Source organism: Lipophrys pholis (assembly GCF_963383615.2).
Source record: "Lipophrys pholis genome assembly, chromosome: 10".
NCBI classification, from domain to species: domain Eukaryota; kingdom Metazoa; phylum Chordata; class Actinopteri; order Blenniiformes; family Blenniidae; genus Lipophrys; species Lipophrys pholis.
The window spans coordinates 22,461,495-22,483,536 of record NC_137640.1 but is presented as its reverse complement, the minus strand read 5'-3'; the positions used below and the strand labels follow the sequence as shown (position 1 = coordinate 22,483,536).

At 41.8% G+C, this 22,042-nt stretch overlaps 1 protein-coding gene across 1 annotated transcript in view; it reads right to left on the bottom strand.

Annotated features, from left to right (window-relative positions):
* ptprsa (protein tyrosine phosphatase receptor type Sa) overlaps window positions 1–11,630 on the bottom strand; it is a 170,884-nt gene extending 159,254 nt beyond the window's left edge. Inside the window, exon 1 of the mRNA XM_080474263.1 lies at window positions 11,077–11,630. The gene's annotated coding sequence lies outside the window, so the exon portion shown is untranslated. The remainder of the gene's footprint in view (window positions 1–11,076) is intronic.
* Between the last annotated feature and the right edge of the window lie 10,412 nt (window positions 11,631–22,042).

The window sequence follows — 22,042 nt, the reverse complement described above, 5'->3', positions numbered from 1 at the left end:
ACACAGACAGAGTCATCTTGGGTTACACATACCTTCTGACAAAACCTCCCCGTTTCATGTGCTGTAAATTCTACACAACGGAGAGGGGGGGATCCGAACATTTTGTGTGAAATTCCCACTTTGAAGTGAGTGACGCACTAGAAGTGAAGGAAAATAGCTAACTTCAAAGACCAGTCCAGGTTCCTCAAGGTTCCTCCTGGCTTCTTTCTATAAACACACTGTGTGCAACTTCCGTCTGCCTGAGAGGATTAAGGTTTACTCTCAATGTGAAAGAAGCAAATTTAGCAAAACGGTTACACTAAAATTTCATCCAAGTCGGTTGAATTTACTGCTTGCTATAGAAGAAAATTGCTATCCCACCTCTCTCATCAGCACTTGATTGGTCCCATATTACATATTCCTATGTAATGTTCAGTTACATACAATATGAATCAAACAGAGGCAAAGGTCACCATCCAACATGATAAAAAAAAAAAAAAAAAAAACAGCTCACACCTTTCATTTGATTATAAGCCTACACTGAAGAAAGGAACGCAAGCTACTCTCAGGCTATACTCTTGAAGGTGTAGGCCAGACAAGAACCTTCTGTGATTTACAATAGCGGGGCCCACTTCATTATTAACTGGCTTGGCTCACAGCCTGGGGACCACACCATTGCCTCTGCATGGGGGTAGATGCCACAGGCTTGAGTCTCACTGTGTGGCAAAACAGCTTGTTGTAAAATTGCTAGACAAAGGATGTAGACACAGACCATAAGCAAACTTTAGCATTTCAAATGCTTCGCTAAATATTACACACATGGTTTACCAGTGTCTCAAAGATAAAACGGATCAAACTGTTGAAATGAGGTTGTTTGAATATAAGAAGAGAAAAAAAACATGCTAATTCGCGTCACTATAATACATTGTACAGCATACTGTTACATCACAATCAGCACATCAACGCTTAAATGTTGTACATTAAATTGAGTTAGATAGGCCGATAAATGATCTTGTTGGCTGAGGGACCGGTTCTAGCCGGGCCAGTTAGGCACATCTCCTCTGGCATCAGATCCTCTCTGAGCCTTGGCACAAGGCTCACCCACAGCAGTTGGCAAATGGGGCGATGGCCATCTTAGTGATTGCAGAATTGGGAGCACCCCTGTGCATCTGAAAGACACTTTGGCTTTAGTTTAAAAAGCCACTAAACCCCAATCTGCTCCTTCCTATTTTTGCCCTTATGGTATATCCCTGGAGGGCAATGGTTCAAATTCATTAGTGCTCCTTTATCTCCATGAAAATGGGAGACCCTCTGCTCTCCATCTACCTCCTGTTTCTAAGATACTGTCTCCACTTCCCTCCTGCCCGCAGTCGTCATTGTTACTGATCTCTCACACACACCAGATCTAAATCTTGTGTCTTGGTGTTTGCCGCTCATTTGCTTTCCACCACACTAACCCTGGGGCAAGTGAGGAAGGGAGTGTGAGCAGTAACCCCCATTTCAATGCCAAAACTTCTTTAGCCTCCCCTTTCATGTTTTTTAGCCCGAACTGCACCCTGTTGAGATTACAGATTGGGGTAAAATGACAAATGTCACTGCGCTTGCCTTGAGGGGTTGGGAATAGAATTTTGGATTTATCTCCAAATCCACCGTCCCCTCTGGCTAAAAAAACAGAAGCATCCCAATAGACAGGGAGGAACCTTGGCAGGCTTCAAATGTGGCCTTTGTGCCTCACTCTTTAGCTTTGTAGTGGACACTTAAAAAAAATAAAAATAAAAAAATCTTGTAAGAAACACGCAAATACTGCAGCTTGTAGTTTTTGCTCAAGGGCACAGACTGGGCATTACTGGAAATAAGTTTTTGTCCAAAACTGGAATAATTTGTCTGTGAGACTTTCCCTTAAGATGATAAGCTCCACATCAACTATCTTGTTCAATTTACAGCAATTCTTTATCTTTTTTCAACAAGCCGAGTTTACTTTTTTTTTTAGTTTTAACATCTTCATCTCAGTATTTGTGATGTCTTTCTATCTCTAAAGTGTATTTCACCACATGTTCCCACATGGTAGAACCAGGCTGTAAGTTGATTCAGAGCAGCGCTGGCTCCCAGCTCCCTTCTGTCTCATTACTATCTAGCATATCAATAGCAAATAGACAGACTCTGAAAACAGCCTTATTTATTTCCCTTTAAAACTCTACTTTCCTCCTATATTGATTTCCCAAATCCTTCTTCCGCAAAATAAACAGGTGTCTGCTCAAATTTAACTTTTTACATTGGCTGATATAAACGGCACTGTTAAAATAGTATTGTTTCAGCGTCTGGGACAGTCCATTAGGATTTGTGGCTATTGATAAACAGTACTTTGCTATGTATTACACTAATAATAGGATAACTTAGAATGTATGACTACTACTCAGTCTGGGCTACAAGTATTTCAAAATGTTTTTTGAAATACTTGTAGCCCAAGTTTTTGTTAGTAAATGCTCGATTGTCAAATCAGTTTGATTTACAACAAGAAATTCCATTATCCTTCATACTCACATAATAAAAGAGTTCAGGGGCATTTAAGAACAGCTTAACTGGGCAGCAGTGAAGTAATTACAACACCGGGGAAAGAATTGTCTCTGCAGTGACCCAGCACAGATTATATTCCTGTAAATGTGTCAATGATGCCTTATCAGCCATTACGTTGCCTATTGACCTCCATGTCAACCAAGACTTGGGAAGCATTTTATGTTTGTATCTGATGAGCAGTAATCCCATGCTTCATTTTTTTTTTTTCTCGATCTTCAAATAGAAACAAAAGAACAATAATACATTTTGGTGTCCAACTGAAATTTTCCTCTTGACAAAACGAAAAGAAATCTCCTAACCTATTTTTATGAGTTTTATGTCAATCATGAACAAAGAAGTGATCACATCAAGGAGGTACAGCCCCACCCTCTAATGATGATAATCTCTTCAACCATGGCGGGTACCTCCATTTGCTGTGTTTACAGCCCCCCCCCCCGATCTCAATCACTTTTTAATCAAGATTATCTTTCCTGGAACCAGACTAAAGAATTGAAATGAATTAAAATGTTATTCATCTTTTGCCAAAATGTATCTTATTTCAGAATCTGTTCAACCAGAACAACCAGACAAGGTTGAAAGAATAAAAAAAAAAAAATATCCACTAAAATTTGCACCAACATAAACATTTTCTAAAAAGGTATATCCCTGAAATGTTGTGCATCTACTTGCCCTCTTTCAGTTCTTTAGTTATGCTGTTTTTTCCCAACAGCAGGAACATTATTTTGTGATTATGTTGAGAAGCTGCCTTGTTAAAGCTCCATTTCCAACATACTCCGGTCAAATATCTATGAACCCCAGCCTGCACTTAGTGCCTGGGCCAGAGTTTGGACACCCCCGTACTAAATGAGAGAACGCTTCATTGCAATTCATGCCAATTGTATAGTTTGCATGAGTAACAATTGCATTGGAACATTTCTTATAGTCACATATCCGCACGTTGAAAAGCCACCTTGTTACATTCGTCTGCCTACCACAGAACAAAGATCAGAAAAAAATAACCAAATCTTCCACTTGTTGTACAAGAAATACAAATACCAGGTTGCCCACTCTGTTTCCTGTCAGATGGAATACAGTGGAGAGTGCCTGTCTCCATTTACATACAAATGTCACCTTCTATCTTCCCAGGGGCTGAGGAAGGTTTTACTCTCTTCACCGTGATGCGCTTGACAAACCTTTCTTCCCCGTCTGGGAGACAAGCTTGTGTTGAACAGTGAGGAAGGGGGAGCAAACTCAATGCATTTTGCCTCTGGTGCCTTCTCTCTGTCTTCTTTCACTTTTACGCGCCACTGGTATGCTGTAATTTGTGTATCCAGACTGGAGTACATAGGCTTTGTTTCCATTTCACTCGAAGATGAGGCAGCATGCTGTTTGAAAAGGCGCCCTGGCTGCTGAGGTTGTAATTACGGTGGAAGCCTTATTATGGGGCACTTTGATGGAGGAGTTTTGTTTTGATTAGGCTGTTATTAATGCAAAATGAAGGATTTCCTAATGTCACAAAGGGAAGAGCGGGTCAAATGAGAACACATCCGATGATAAAAGCTGCCTTCTTGTAAAAGTAAATGATGGACTCATAAGCATCTACAGCAATGATTTTCAGATCAGGAAGCCCAACCTAACGGTACTGTTTGCATTCCCAGGGATGTGCACGCAGCCATTTTTTTGTGGGTAAGTGGCCCACATAGTGAATCTGCGCTATTTCTCATAAACCGGGACGTGTATCCCCTGATGCATAGGGATGAACAATCAGCCTGACAGGCAGGTAGTTACTCCTTCTTAACCCTGGCAAGCGCTGAGTGATGCAACAGAACAGCGGGCCCCCCTCCTTTTCCTCATCATCCTGCTTCTCTCTATGTTTCTCCCGGTCTCCTTCTTGCACCTTTTCTCAGTCAGTATTCATCTCCCTTCTTCCTGAGCTGCCTAATTTCTGCACACTCCCTCTCCCCATTACCCCCACCCCCTTCTTCTTCTTCTATTCACTGACTGCATCAGTTTCTCCCTTTTCCAGAGGGCCGTGTTTTCTTGCTTGCATTACACACAATTACTTCCATCCATCAATTATCTGCGTACTCCTCTTTAGCGAGACCACTTCCCTTTCTCCACTCTGTGACACCCACCCCCCTCCCCCCCTTCTCTCTCTCTCTCTCTCTCTCTCTCTCCCGATTACACATGTTTTTCTACGACCTCCATTTCTCACCTCCCACCCTTCAGGGCAGCTGAGTGTAGCTTCTCACTCTCCTGTCCTCCCTCCCATTCTCATCCTTTTTCTCTCCTTAAACCTCACCTCCCTTGTGCCCCCCCCCCCCCCCCCCCCCCCCCCCCCCCCACCCAACACCAGATGTCCCTTAAGTTTGTGTGAGGGTGTGCATGTGGGGGAGGGGAGGAACAAAAAGAAAGGGTGGCAGTGGTGAGCACACAGATGGGTGGTGGTAATGGGGGTGGGGGGTGGGGGTCATCTGAATGATGCCCAGCCTTTTTACCCTGGGCTTTATATGTGTGCACAATGAGCACCACCAGATTAACAGCTTTTAGCACGCACAAACCCACTCACATCTTTTATAACAATTTCACACCAAAGCACCCTTGGAAAAATCCAATATTTGGTGTGAAGGTGTTAAAGTGATGATGCCTCTCATAACCAGAAAGAGCTCATTTATGAATATTTTATTATACTCCTAATTTATCTTTATGATATTTTAGTGTTGTGGTTTAAACTTGTGTAAGGTCCGCCATTTTCAAATCTAAAAGAACCCGATTCCCAAACTGAGGTTGGTTTAACTTTTTTATAGAATATTCAAATATCCAAATACTGTTGGGTCAGCTGCCAAACAGTTCACAAAGACTGTACAACAAGCAAAACTGTACACTAAGATTCACTGCTGTCAGGAGCTTCTGCCTATTCACATTATTGTGAGTTTAAATGGGGAGAATAATAGAGAGATAAAGCAGAATTATAAACGGAGATATATCAATGATTTTTACAACTGTAGTCCAATTACATGTTCTTTTAATACCAAATCCCCAGAAGTGAGACTCTTGAGTATTGTGACAACAAAATAAAACACTATAGACAATGGTTCAACTGCCAAATCTGCAAAAATCCCCAAGAGCAGTTTGAATGAGCAGCCTACAACCTGTCTGAGCCCTTGATTCATAAGAATGGGATCCTTATAACCGCTACTCCCCCACCCACTACCAGGTCTGCAAAACCTCATGCGGGTCAAACTTCCAGGGTACAGGGCAGCCCTTCCTGTCAACCTCAGTTTGCAAAGACGAGGAAGAGGCAGACACCCCGAGGAGGACCTCTGAGCATCAATCTGGGGGAGGCCAGCTGGTAATCACACTTAACAGCCCAACAGCAAGCATGAGGAGACGCCCAGAGGGGACGCAGACAGAAAGACAAGACCAGACACGCCCATTTGATGCCTGTCCCAGACCGAGTGTTAATTACTTCTCACCATGAAACACCAATTCACATTAACTCCATAACCATAAAGAGGATGGGATCAAGGCCAGAGGGAAGGAGGAGTGAATCGATGTTTGTGCGACTGCACTTTGTCTGGTACAGTTTCCCCTCTTGGGCTTTAACAGACTATGTGCTGTGTTTGTTCAAGTGTGTTATATCTGGAGGGGGGGCGGATTTAAGTGAAAGAGGCTGGAGCAAGCATCAACAGAAGGTCTTTCCCTGCTTGTCATCAAAAGCAGATTACTGTCACTTCATCAGAAAGAGCTGAAGCAAATCATTTTTTTGTAAAACCCGCAGGTACCAAGGGAATGGGCAACAGGCCGGGGAGGTAACAGTGTGCTGACGTATTCCCAGAAGCAGATAGTCTGGCAGGGATTCGTATGTGTGTGGTTATTAGGGGCTACCTTAATCTCTGTACACAATGCATGGACAATTGTTGATGAGGACGTTTCTTCCACCTGGAACTACCAGGGTTATACAGGGCCAAATACGGTTGACAAGTATCAAATTCACCTTTAAATGCACTGATGACGCAGTGAGTATCTAAAAGCTATGACTACTATACAACTAATCTGATGATTAAAAAAATATATATTTAAAAAAAACTCTACATTAATACAAGGACGAGTCATACAAGACTAATAGAGAACTGAATTCAAACAAGTAATTTTTGTTTTGTTAATTCCCAGAAATTTACTTATGAGCACTGTTCAGTGACGAACTAAGTACAAAAGGAAACAAAAGTGCCGAGCACAATGAAAAGGAGAAAGATAAATGGAGTGAGCAAGATAGAGGGATGAAGAAAAGCAGGAATGAGCAGAGACCAGGGGAACCTGACTGTCAGCCAAGATGCAAGGTGGACTTTAACTCAGCCAAAGACGGATCAATCCCGCTGAGTTCACACACACACACACACACACACACACACGCACACACACACACACACACACACACCTTATCACAGCCTCGTCTTATCTGGCCCCTGCTTCACGACTTTTGTCATCTCTGCTCAAAATCCTTGCCAGACTGTGTAGGAACGCTGACCTTATAGACTTGAGGAGAGTTGGTGTGTACCTGTGACTTCTGGGCAGTGCAGGTCATGGTCATTGCTACACCTGTGAGGTTTTGATGAGGGCTGAGGACCCAAGACAACTAACAGGGCTGTCTGAGTGAGTGGCCAATAAATTGCCCACAAGCCACTCGTCTCATATTTCTACTCTCGGCCAGGATGAAAATGTAGGTCTTGTGAATAAAAATGACACACGAGCTTCTCCGGGTTTAACCTTGATGCTGTTTTCAATTACCGGAGATGCAGTGACAGTAACAAAATTTAAAACTTAAAAGCGCGTGCACAATTTGTACAACATTTTTTTTGTGGTATAATGCAATGGAGGCAAAAGTATCTTATGAGGTTATAGTAACAACAACAAACCACACGAAGAAAATGTTCATTATCGTCCAGTTTATAATGGATTTTCATTTCTGTGTTACATATTTTCTTGCTCTATATTCTTTTGGTTTTTGGGTTTCGACTGTGTTTATAGACTTTGAGACACAACGTGCTGTTTCAGGCTTCAGGGCGTTCAATAATTACTTTTCATGTCAGTAGAAACTCCACCACTCACGTCAGCCATTCAATAGCAATAGGTCACTCTTGTTCTTGCTGTTGCCAGAAGCTGTTCTTGGAAATGTAAAAAAAACTAAGCAGTTCAACTCAGAACAACAACTTGAACACAACGGACGCCATTAATAATATTGAACAGTGTAGGAACTGTCCACATCAGCTAAATGATTTATTCGATAAATTCAAACAGAACAGTCCATTCAGCACTATGTATTTACCACGGTCTCAACTAGTAACAATCATTTTCTTAAGAGTTCTGACTCCCGACAAGTGTTTTGCTGTTGCGTAATGAAACTACCTTTGATATGGACAAAAAGAGTGATTACCTCTAACTCTTGGTGTAGCCCACTTACCTTGGGCAAAATGTAAGGTCCTTGAACTACGAGGCTGTCGGATCCTGCCATTATTCAGTGTTCCTCAAACTTTGTTATGTGGAAAGAGAAAATGTGAATGACAAGGGATGCCTAATCCGCGAATCAAAGAGGAGAGGAGGGGACACTTTGCGAAGCACACTGCCTCCTGTTTTCGCAGCCAGACTAATTGCACCTCGTGTCGCTGGAAGAGCACTGATTTAGCACTCGGAGCAAATTAAAATGAATAAACACAATTAGCTGTGAGTGCAACCTCTGCATAGCGCACATTTCTCTCTTTCCCTCCGCCAACACACTCACTTCAGAGCAGCTGTTATTAGCTAGGTTCTTGCGTCAAGTGCAATGTGACTAATTGCAAAGCACTTGATGATACCGACATGCTGCTAATTTGGAAATGAACAAAATGAACTGGGCGCCGGGTGTGGTCGCAAAAAGCCTCGAACATGGGGCAAATCTTAAGCAAGTAATGAATATGAGCGCCGAATAGCGCAAGTGTTACGGGTATTACACGTTTAACTCTATTATTAGAAAATGAGGGGGGGAAAGGTTGTTTTCAGGAGAATTCACAATTAAGTATTGCAAACAGAAATATTCATCTTATGTGGATAAAATAGCTTTGTTTTGGCTTTTACGAAGAGAAAAGTACTTGTTCACGTCGTGGGTTTATCACCGCAAACACATAAGTGTGGAATCACAAAAGGCTTTTTAAGCATTAAGATGCAAGAAGTTACTTATACTATTGTCAGAAAGAGTAGTATATATATATATATATAGTATTTTTTTCCTATAGGTGACATAAATGTACAACTGAACAGCAGTCAAGATTATATGGAATCTCCCTCCTTTCCCCCCTCCACTCATATCTTGTCAATATTAAGGCGAATACACCTTTCTGTTCAGATATGGGAAATAAAGAAAACAGTTCAGAAAGTGTGGGGTACTATACAGGGCACAATTCAATTAGCGTTTCTTCCAACTGGATGGAAAGAAGCTCCAGGGAGAAATGAAAGGCTTAGTCCAATAAAAGAAGTTTTCAACCATGTAACGTTCTCATTTCTCCTTCCTTCTATGCCATGCAATACCAGTGTTTACCAGCAGGTCATTTACAAACCCACTGATTTGTGATTCTTACTCAGAGAAAATTAATAAAAAAAAAGGTAAATTAAATAAGATAAAAACAGACCCTCAGTCATGCCGCTATGACAGACACGTCGGTCATGCTTCTCCAACTCGGCCTGGCAGCTTATCCTGGGCATTTTCATTGCCTTTTGTCTTTGTTGCCCAGTTATTTGACAGTGATCAGGGGTGATAAATTGTTCAATTAAAGCCACATTAAGAATCCAGAACACACTTGATGTGCAGCCTCTTGGTTTATATGTTATCCAATTACTCTGAAGGACAACGCTTCTGCTCGCTACTGACAATCAACATGTGACTCTCGTCATAAGACAAATGGGTTTATTTATACAGGGGAGCAGATTTATTCAATCCCAGGATGCAAGACTGATGAGCTGGAGCTCCAAAACAGGTAAAAAAAAAAAAAAAAAAACTATAAACTTTTTTTTTTTTCACAGTAGAGTTGCCTGTTGCCTTCTCTTTGACTTGTCTCAAAGCTTCCTACATTTAAAAGCTTTTGATATTATGTAAATACTAATATATTGTTTGAGCTGAACTCTGTAACTTCCATCCAATACAATGCATTACTCTTTTTTTTCTTTCAGTTCAGATGGTGTGTGTGTGTGTGTGTGTGTGTGTGTGGGGGGGGGGGGGGGGGTATTGCCTGGGGAAGGTTTAGCCTTAAATGTTCTCTGAAAATTAAGATCCATTGCAATTCAAATTGGACTCACTTGACTTACTGAAGTCACACTTTTACAAACAAGAGAAAGATACAGAGATTAGAGGGCGAGAAATGGAGACTGTAGCCAAAAGCAATAGTTCAAACTTTTTCCACACACACCCTGAAAAAGTTTCTTCTTGATGAAGACACTTTCAAGTGAGATGTCTAATAATAATAATAATAATAATAATACTCATAATACTACTCATACTACTACTACTACTAATAATAATAATAATAATAATAATAATAATATGCAGGACATTGGCAGAATTATCTTTAAAAAACTATTTGTTGTAATTGATGTTATCCTCAAAAAAAGTTCTACTACAGGTCATAACTTGGCTCCATACTGAACAGCAATAATCTTACTCAATCAGAAGAAAACGTTGTTGTTTGTTTTAATGAGGTATTTAAGTAAAAGTACTGTTCCAAAAGTTTACTTAATGTATTAGTTGCTTCTTAACCAAATTCAGTCACACTGTCAGTACCATATAATCCTAATCAGATTCCCTGTATATAATCCACGGTTTTAAAAAAAGGTGTGTATAAAAAAATAGATTTTTTTTTCTTTTTACAATCAATTGTAGATATTAAGCCAACGTTCCTTCTGTTGAATTCATTACATTCATTGATTGAATATGAATTGAAATCATCAGCATACACACTGTAGCAACGTAAAACGTTTAACGTAGGAGTGTAAAGTACATGGTTAAGTAAAAATTACACATCGTAACTTTAGCGGAGAATACCGCTAAACTGCAGCGATGTAAGTATTTGTAAACCGTGGCTATGATCTGTGCTGAACTCCAAAACTCACAGAACGTAACTGTCCCAACAAAAGGCAGAAGGCTTTAGAAGTGGAGATTTCCAGTTGGGGATGGAGATAAACAGTTCCATAGGCGTGTTTGATAAGTCCTGAATGTCTCAAATGTGCATAACTGTAAGAGCGCAAAGAAAAGACTAAAACCGAACAAAGTGAGCGTAAAGAGCGTCCAGGAGAAGACGCAAGGGAGAGCTGTGATTTATTTATTTATTTTGAATTATTGTATCCCCCCCCAGCGGATTGGTCTGTGTAGGGGGGTTGTATAAACTTAAAAGTTGAATGTTTTTGTTGTGTTTCCTTTCTCGCACGTTCATTCATAAAGAAACTTGTCTGCGGTCCGAGCTGATTTAAGACATTGAGAGTTTGGGACGGTGAAGAGACAGAAACGCTGCGATCACTTACTTCAGCGGCGGAGAAAGGTATTTTGGAGACGACCCCCCCGAGTTGCCTTACAGGGGGGTTAGGGGGGGGGGGGGACCGGGGGTACACCAGCGTTTTTTAAATCCGTATTCTCTGTCGCTGAGCGGTCCGCTCCCTCAGCAAAATGTGGTTACGTTGCATCCTCGACGTCGTTCAGGGGGTGAAGAAGAAACGGCGGTACTCCACTTTCTCCAGCGACACACAGTCACTTGTTAACTGAGGGGGAGCGCGTTTAAAATACTTCTAGTATTCTCCGTGCGTTTGTATTCCTTCTCTCTCGCTCCCCCCCTCCCCAGCACCCCTCTCAGATCAGACGCTCCGAGCCAGAATCTCCTCCGTGAAAAAGAAAAAAGAAAAAAGGAAAATACCCTATAATAATCCGTGCGCGACACCGCCGCGCGCGGATCTCCAAACGTGTGTCTCTTTATTGGTGTCTCTCGTTATCTTCGCGTCCCAGGTTTGGATTCCTTTCTTACTAAATCCACCTCATACAGGCTGGGGGTGGGGAGACAGGAGTCAAATACCCCCCCCTTTTCTCCCTCCCCTCTTTGGCAGGAGGGGGGGAGAAAGAAAAAAAAAAGGGAGCCCTGTGCTGCGTTCAATGCCGCCTCACAAACTTCGTCTCCTGACTTCTCCTCTGCAGTGAATCTCGCCACTTGGTGCCTTCAAGCACATTTAGTCGAATATTTTAAGAAGACAAGTTCCTGTGCTTGATCTTTGATTTGATATTTACCTTTTTTTTTTAAGGACACTGAATAGACGCTATGGCTATGCGTAATGACGTTCAACTAATTCAATTACCTAATTTATTATGCATATTTTACTCCCAACAACCATGTGGGCTCCAGTAATGCGGTATGTCATTGTTTTATTATATATTTAAAGATCTGGAGGAAAATAAAAAAGAAATGCTGGTCATTTGAGGAAAACTGAAACTTCTTAGTTCATGTAAGAATCCCAATATAAGAGCAATGTTTGAAATAGTGCATTTAAAGTGGTGCATTTTTGTAATACCACTACGTTTGATGCTGACATGTGACTAACTGTGATGAAACTAATAACAGAGTTACAATTCTTGAAAATTCTTAGAGCCTGTTACTCTTTTGTCTGTTTGTCTAAACCAGTCGAAGAGGTGCTGTCTCTTTGTTCGCTGGCTGTTTGGTTTTACCCTGCTTGAGTTCGCTTTCATGATGCCGGAGATGTATTTGCTCTTAGTTTATCTTTATAAAAGCCATCTGCTTCTGTCGTCAGGCTGGTCGTTGAGCACTTGTGGACCGAAATATCAAGTGTGCAACGTCATCTGACTTTTAACTAACTGAAGAAATGTCAGCTGAACTAAGGAGTGAATAAGTCATCAAACTCAGACAGTGATTAGATGTGTCACAACAATACAATACAACAATACACCACGCGAAGATCAAGAAAAGACAATTAAAATAACCCATGCAATACTTTTCGAAGTTTAAGTAACTAGAAAACTAATGACTACTTCAGAAAACTAACTAACCCCTCATTCAAGGTCAAATCTTTTTTTTTTTATCTTATATCAGAATAATTAGATTTTTTTATCAAATCCAATTATCTTGCAATTGAATTTACAAAATGTACCATCCTTGTGGTGCTCGATAAGCCCTCTTTGTTTTGATAAAACTTGATCTAAACTTATTTCAGTTCAATCTAAAGTTTTAAGACCAAATTAATTTGGTTGATACTTTCGAAATACAAAACAAAAACACTATGAAAACCATTTCCAGAGTATGAAAGTCTTACTCTTGTGATTACGGATATGTGAAGATTGAAGACATCAGTAGAAGTTTCCTCTCTTTGAGTTTTTTTTTAAACTATTATTATTAGTTTGACATAAAACATGACTTTGTCCAATTGCAGGGCCTTTTTTTTTTTTTTTTTTTTGTGGAGCAGCCGTTCTGATTGGTTAGCAGAATTTGAATTTGAAAAGGGACAGCTGGTGTCCACTGTGTCCAGCAGGGAGGCGAGACACACTTTGGAGACGCATCAATCAAAGCAGTCACCACTGGCCAGCTTGCAGCAAAACAAAAAATCTTAACGCTCACCAGTTAGAAAGGGATTGTTTTCGTTATTACTGCTTCAGTTTTTTTTGGCCATCAATTAAATGCAAAGACGCTGAAACAGAAAGTATCAAAAGCGACTAGCTGATCCTGGCAATTACATTGTGGCCTCAGAGAAGAAAAAGAGCTCGTCCCAGAGCTCAGCTACAGCTTTTCACCTGAAAAATGCTGGTAGCTGACTGCATCAAAGTGCTTTCCCAACGCCGACAGAACCAATGTGTGCAGGGGAAATGGAGGGAAATGAGATTTAATTAAGCAATCTTTGGAAGGGACTACTTTTTTTTCTTTTCTTTTTTTTTTTTTGAAGCACAGAGCAGAGCATCAAATAAAAGTCCTCCTGAGCCCAGGTGCAGGGGGAGCAGCAATATATTTTTTTGTGAACTTTTCAAGGTATGCAGGCAGTAATGGATGGGAACAAGCCCTTTTTAAAAAAAAACACCCATATCTGCTGTGTGTTGGCAGGGAGCCACCGTGAGGCCACAAGCAATCCTCCACTGCCCCCTCTCTGCTCTTTGTTTAAAATCCGGTGTGACATGTAGCACACAATAAAGAGGTGCAAAAGGGTGTGTGCGGGCGGGTGGGGGTCCAATCAATTTTACTGGCGAGTAAAAAACATGTGTTTATGTTATGTAGATTTCTCCCTTGGCCTCTTATTCACACTACAGCCCCTTATTTAATCAAGGCGGTAAATCTTAGCGGCAACCCAGAGCTCTCACCACCATTCCCCTGGTGGCTTGAGCCTTAACATGGTAAATTTCACTCGGGTAGGGAAATGCGCTCAGTGGCCGAGGCTAGTGCTTTGGAAGGATAAAAAGAGCACTTACTGCCTGACATGTGCAATCCATAACAGAATAATGAGACTCCTCCACTCTCTGAGCTCTCTTCCCCTTCTCTCGCTCTCTCTCTCCACTTTTTTTTTTGTTTTCCTTTTGAGTGTGTTCATAAACGCCATGTAAATTCAGAAAGCGGAAGATGTGGCAAGTGCTCGGGGGAAAGTGTTTAATCGTTTGCGTCTTGTTATCGAATCATGTAACAGCGTGTACTGTGTGAAGATGCTCCAAACAACCAGTGAACCTTGTTGAAACTACTGGCCTCCTTCTGTCAGCTCCTATGCTTCCGAGCGAAGGTGATCCTCACCACAATATCTGCTTATCACTGCAGTCAAATTCACATAAAGTAGAACGCATTTCAATCGAGGGGAGTGTCTGTTTACTGTAATTATTCAAAAACAGGAATCATGCGGGGTCATAAAAACATGTAATTGATATCATTAATGTATTTTCTTGTCGAGTGTAACTTTTATCATAGTTAAGTACAATGTGATTATGAGTCTCTGCTGAGTACACCCACAATTTGAACTGTTAATTACACCTTTTTATCCTCAGTTTTGTTGTGAATAGATGTTTTCTTTTAAATTATGAAGTTCCTGCTTGATGTCCAAATTTGTAGACTAAACGGATTAATTCAGCGTGCTTCTTATATTCCTATATGCTTTGTCAGAACATGTATTTTCACCTCAGCAATGGAAAAACTGTACCTTTGCTTGTCACCGAGTACATTTTCATCATGGTGACAGTCGTTTTAGGCCTTCTTGGCATGAAAACGATCAACTGAAGATTGTTTCATTTTGTCTTTGTTATTAGACAAGTTTTGCGCTCAGGAAACGTTTTTAAAACCGTACACGCTCAAAAGCTGAGAACGCTGTAGTTTTCCTGCCACGCCACTAGCCGGGCCTGTGTTTATGTAAATGCAACCACCCATGTTTACAAACAGAGAACACTGCGGTGTAAACATTTAAGCGTCTTTAATGCTTCTTTTTCGTTTTGGCCCACTCAGTGTCTGGTGTAAGCAAAAACGTGTCTCCACAAGTGATCCAGATGACAGTGTAGTAACTGTACGCTTTACTGGAAAAGCGCTGTTAAATTTAAGAGTGAAAGGCACAAACAGCACCAGGGCTCCTCCATCATTATTGTTGATCTACATGTGAATGTGCGGAGCATTTTGAAAACTTTGCACTCTGGAAGGAGGTTTTCAGAAAGTTCAGTTTTGAAGGACTCTGAATGGCATTGTCAGGTAAAAAAACCAAAAAAAGCAATAAAAGTTTGCTGTTTTCAATTGAAAACACTGTCGTGAAAACAGGGCGTCGCTTGAGTGCATGGTTTCAGTACCGTTCCACCAAATGTACAGAGGTTCAAAATAATCTTTCATATCCCACAAACAAGCTACCCTTTAAATATAAATGTATATATTTTTGAATAGACAAACACCTTAAAGTAAAGGCTGATATTTACTACTGTGGCTACATTACGCAAACGGCAGTGCGTAGTGCCGACATTGACACTTCGCCCCTGAGAGTTGTGTATTGCGGGTCTGTGCGTAGCGAAGTAGTGCACCACTGTAACACAAGGGGGCGCACAAGGATCGGTCGCCAAACCACATGGACCTCGATGGGAGGGTTTATTTTCCGGTCATACAGAGCAATTTGGCGCAAAGATTGTCAGTGGCGCTGCAAACATCAGCTTCAGGTGCAAGCCAGCCGGCTGTAGCGGAAGGCTAGCTTCCTGGGACGGTGTCGTCCATATTCTCGGAGGTGTGAAAAGCGTGAAGGACACAAGCCCACCAGAATCATTTTTTGCCCTGCCCCGAGGCGGTGTGTCGTGTTCGTTGTTGTCAATAGCGTTTCACCAACACCATCCTCTGGATTACATATAGAGTTTTCCATGGCGTAGTAGAGCCGACCAATCACAGCCAACATGGTATCGCCATGCACCACGCACTAATCTTGCATTCTATGCATCAAACGAGTAGTTAGCGGCTGCTGGAGATCGTTTGTGGACACATGCGCTTCGCATATTGTTTGCATATGGAGTATGAATTGCGTTTTAGAAAGATTTATGCTATACTTAAGCAGTTCGCCAACTCTTTTGAAAATGCGTTTCCTTCAAAATGCCCCCTCTCTCTTTAGAGAATCAGGGACACACTCAGGAGCCAACCAGAGTGGAAATTGCAACACACGTGAATCAAACCAAAGGTTTGCTTGTCCTGATTCACCTGAGCTCTCAGAATTAGTCATTTTCCCCATCCTGTTTTAACTCCACGTGAAACTGTTGAGAAAAAAGAAAAAAGAAGAACATTGTTCCTTTCCTTTTTGTCTCTCCCGCTCCCCTTTTCGTTCATCTATGTCACCCTTAGGGGTTGAGGCACAATCACCTCCGATAGCAGCGGGCCATCGCTCACTCTGTCCCCGGAGGCGACAGCCCACTTACTGCCAGCCCGTGCTCAAATGGAGGACATTTCATCACCCAAGCGAAAACACAATTAAAAACGCGTGCGTATAGCAGTTGGCCCTCCAGAGCGACCCTTTGCCACAAGTTTAGCTATTACAAATCTGCCTCCCCCGCTCAGATATTTACTTCCCCTGTGACTGAGTGTTTGTCACACAGGTTGATAAGTGTTAGGTGTTGTTTTAGTGTGTACAAGACAGTAGGAGAAAGAGAAGAAATGGACCAGCGGACTGTGTTTAACACTCTTCTCTCTGAGAGACATTTGCTGCCTTGTAGCTTCAACATTGAGCTGATCGGTGACTGCGCTGTGGGCTAAAATCTTTTTCTTCTTCCCTGGAAGTCAAAATGGAGGACACTATGGTGGGGTTTGTGGTGATGGGTGGCTTGCCTAACACATACACACATGCACACACACACACACACACACACACACTACACACACTACACACAAACACACCCGACAGGCAGGAAGGAACACAGGCAGACTGACGGCTATTAGAGTGCAACGATGCTCACTCTTATCTCCCTCCACGATAGAGATCTACAAAGAGCTTGAGAGAGATTATGAATTCATTACCTTGATACACCAGTGAGCACTGCAATAGACAGGAGTTTGAGAATGGAGATAGGAGCATGCCGGTGCATTGGGAGGAGCGGAGCGAAGAGAATGCCATGAATTACACGCCGCTGATAGAGAATAAATCTTTCGGCTCCCTCTGCATTTTTAAGAATTTCTGAGCTCTTCGGACGCCACGCAGCATGTGGTGCAGCATGTTTGTTTGATTGCAGGTCAGCCGTCATGCCTTGCCAAGCATCATTTCAACATGTGGTGGAATCCGAACTTCTAACAACACTGATTTATTTATTCATTTATTTTCTTAATGAATTCATTGGTAATAAAGTAGTCACGACTTATCGGAGTGGCTGCGGAGCGTTAAAGTGAAGGTGTCCGATCCCAGTCTTTCAGTGTAAGTTTGCAGTGTCTCACTGCTTCAACACAATATAATCCAATAATAGGTTTATTAAGAAACTCTGCCCAGAGTTTATTGATGAAACGGAAAATGTATGTATGTGTATATATATATATATATATATATATATATATATTCACTTCAAGCAAAGTTAACAACCGTTGTCCCGCCAATTACATTAAAAACATTTTAGTATGTCTCTGTGTCAAAAGTCTAAATTAATTTCTTAAATAATAGCTTTTGTGTTGAAGTGCTATTTGTCATGATGATGCACTCGAGTCAATAGAACTCTCCAGAAGGGCTTCCCTGTTACCAAATATGCTCACTTACTCCCACATCTATTTTCCTTTAACTCATGAACATTCGTGAAACCAGTTCTTGCTAAGTGTCTTTCTCTCTGAGAGGCTTTTCCCTCCAGCACTATTGAACTCAGCTGACATTTGAAGGCAGGTGAAAGAATAAACCAAAGAAATTCAAGCAGCGAGACAACGAGATAGACAAAGACATAGCCAAGGAGAGAATATTTCTGCACTGCCATGTTTGACTGTGTGTCCTGTGAAGCCTGTTCAACTGATTGTTACGTTTTTATGCTGCCTGGTTCACTGGATGACCCCGATCTCTAGTCTGACATTACTACAGGGGGCAGACAGTTAATTTAACAGTGAATGTTGTAAAGTACGGCTCTCCAGTGGTGAACATCATGTGTGGGTTAGAGCAGCATCATTTCATTTTGTCTGGCCTTCAACTCGTCGCTGACTGAAGCAACTCTATAGTGGATAATGATAATCAGTGTACAGCAGTTGCTATCTACTTTTGAACTGGTAACAAAAAACAATTCACTTAATAGTGAGAGATTTATTTAATAAAAAAATAAAAAAAACTGGTATATGCTGTGGAAATTAACTTAATACAACTGTATGCTGTTAAGGTTGGTTTGTAAGTTTTTTTCTTTAGATCTGTTAAATAAACTAACTTGCTTTGACCAGATGATATTGAAGGTAAACTTGTACTAGTTAAACTACTGGTTGGAAACAAAATCCAAACGGCTTGTCCATGAAACTGATTAAAACTAATGATGGCAATCATTTAAAATATAACTATTGTCAAAGTGAAGTCATTTTTGTGTCCTTGGTGCTTTTTGCATTCTGCATGTGTGCCTGGGTGCGTACGTGAATACGTGCATGCGTGTGCAGACTTAGTTAAGCACATAATAAGCACTTTTAGAACTCACAAGTACCTGTAATGATATTGCACCATATCAATCTTTCGTTCAGCAAAGTTTAAAACACATCTTTGTCTGTTAAGAGGCTGTGTGTGAATCACCCAGTGTATAATTTATGTTTAGTGTAGAGCTGTTTTTATGCAGCAATATATCATTACTCTGCGCACATGTTGTGCGAATGTGTAGTATGGTCGGAATATGAATATGGCTTTTGTATCTACGCTAAGGGAGATTTTTATGTGATTTGGGCGTGTGTGTGTGTGTGTGTGCGTGCGTGCGTGCGTGCGTGCGTGCGTGCGTGTGTGTGCGTGTGTGTGTGTGTTTTCAAACCACCCATTCCTTTCAATGTGTGTTTTTGTATACAGTATATTGTATTTGAGTGCCTTTAATGCTTTTGGGTCACTGTGCACATGGTGCTGTGTGTATACGGCGTGAGTGCGTGTGCATTTCTTCTCAGCAGAGGGTGAAGGGTGAAGGCTGAGAGACCAGGAGTGATGAGTGATGCCAGAGGTGGTTTTCTACCAACCTCTCTGCTGGCTTGCTGGCTCACTAATGGCCTCCACAGTGGGTTGGCTGACCGACTTGCTGGCTCTCAGTGGCTGCGTCTTCCTTATTTGGTCGTGAAAGGTGGGGGATGGTGTTGGCAGGGTGGTGGATGGGTTACCAGCCATACGCTGTTTACACGAAGGGTCAGGAGGTCAAAGCGCCAGAGTGTCATAGAGCAAATGCAGATCACTTAAAGAGAGCCAGACAGGCGAGGGGTTGCGTTACTGCTGTCAGACGGATGGATACAGTCAGATTCACCATGAAAGTGTGCTATTTAGTTTGTGTGTGTCTGTGTATGTGGGGTCGGGGCTGGATAACAGCACACACTTTGGTGAAGTCCCAGAAAAATGATACTACAACAGGTAATTTCCACTTACATGCACACTCTGTTCTCTTTTCTCCCTTCTCTTGCTCTCAGGCCCTGGACAGTTGAAGGGAGTCACTACAAAGGAAATTAAAGGCAACCATCCTTATAGTTTTGCTCTTGTCCGCTTGACTGCCTGCTTGCCTGAATGCCTGCTTGCTTGCCTGCCTGCCTGCCTGCCTGCCTGCCTGCCTGCCTGCCTGCCTGCGTTCCCTGGGCAATGTTTATGCTGTGCCCTGCCCAGGACAGAATAGATTCGCCCACACAGCACTGTGCTCTCAACCAGAACCTAAGTCAGTCTGGCAAGCCTGAGCCACAGTCCCATTCACTTTCACTTCTCTGGATTAGGCCCTATGGCCTGAGGCAACACAGCAATGACTGCATTAATAGACCTGAGATAGCATCTCCCAACACCACCCTCAAAAATAAATCCAAGCGTTTGTTTTCTTTATAAATTATTATTATTAATGTAAGTCAGCAGGTTGTTTATTTTCATTCTTCAGCTTCCTGAAAGTTTAGTGAGATAGTTTTGCGAGAGAAACTTTGCTGCTAAAGTTCTTAGTGTCTGTAGGATCAGCCAAAGCCCCCCAGGTGGTATGAAATGCTGTGTGACAATAACTACGAACTCAGTGTAGCAGGAGGCCAAAAAGATTGTCCTCAAAAAAAATCAAGCACAAATTACAAACGTCCACATTTTTCATCACAATCCCAGATGGAAACAACAAAAATGGGACCTCTGGAAGTATCACTGTGACCGGCGTATATGCAGTACACTCACAAGCATCATGAAATTACAAGGCACGATAACATTTGTTTGATTCAGAACATGAGGTCGATTAACATTTCCTCAAATGCCAATATAAATAACCGAAGCAAATTTAATTGAATAAGGCTTAATGCACCGCTGTGTTTTCCTCTTCTTTCTTGTATTTGTGTTGCTCCGAGTACAGTAAGTGCGCACCGCTGTGATGAGGACGGTGGCAGCTCGCAGGGCACATTATCCAGCCTGTCAGGCTCCCAGTGCCATGCTCGGGATAACAGTGCTCCGAGAGAACAGAGTGCCTCTTGACGCCAGCTGTAAAGATTAGCAGAGCTTTGTTTAATTGTGCTGCTAACATCCTAGGAGCCACTTAAGAGCTACCGCACGCTTCTCCTTAGAAACTGTCTTTAAAGCTCATCCAGCAGTTGCCGCTGCCTGTTCACTCAGGTGCAAAGGCTGTGGGGATTTGTCCAAGTCAGGTATGCTCCGAGAAACTCACCTGTTCTTCGTGGTAAACAAAGGTACCTGCATCAGCAACACAACTGAGCGCCGTCACATCAAACAAGACAAGAGCATTCTATTGGGAAAATCAATAAACTGTTTCTCTTTAAAATGCTGCAGATCCAATTAGGGGAAAATCTCAATGTTTATTATGTGATTTTTAAACTGAAAGAGTGGCCACAGGCATCATTAGTGGCCCCTGGAGTCCATGTCTACCCCTGACTTAATCAGACTGAAACATTTCGAAACAAGCCACTGTCAAACAAATGCTAGTGACATTTTGTCCAATTAGATCCTAATTTCCACTTGAGATGGATGTCGCATTGTTGGAAAAAAAAAAATATTCAAAATAAAACTTGCAAATTGCACCTGCTTGCAATCCAACACTGATGACCTTTTATCAGTGCACTTTGAAAGTATCCTTACTTAAACCTTGATGGTGGGGAGTGGCTGCTATAAACCTGAAGCAGCTTATCAAGAGTGCTTCCCTACTTTAAAGCTTTTATTTGGTATTCACAAAGTATAAAATATTAGTTTTGTGCATTATTGTGACCTATGTGGGCAAGCCGTCATCTCTTCATATCCAAAACAAAAAGACAAAAGCCGCTTGCTTAATTCGGAGGCAAATCAGTGAAATCCAAGGCATTGAATAGTGTGAGAGAGTCACACGCTTTCTGTTGCTGTATTCTCTATTTATGTGAATACAAAAGTATCTATAACTTAAGTTAATGTTAAGGTGGTAGAGGAGGTAAGCTTTCAATCCCAAGGATGTTTGGTCTTTTTTAACTCATCTCTCCCGCTCGATGTGCAAAGTGCCCTTGAGCAATACGCAAAGTTTCTCCAGATGGCACCTTGCAAGGCAGACCCTTAGTGTGTGAATTTGTGCGTGATTTTGTATGGGAATGAGTAAGTGCATCTCATCATGAAAAGCTTATCGTGACTGGTGAGCATGCAGCAAAACATTTACTATCTAAAACTAAAAAGTTCTGCTCCAGGAATGTTAGTCAGCTTCCGGACTCATTTACATGGACCCCTTATATCCTGACGAGAGGACGGAAACTATCCAAGATCACCCTTCGAGAATAGAGCACACAACACGCCGGACATGTAACCAGTCCTTTGCAGAGCAAACGCAGGATGGCAGACATGAACCTGCACACACCTACGCTGCTACAGCCAATTTACAATTAACTATAATGTTCAAATTTAGACT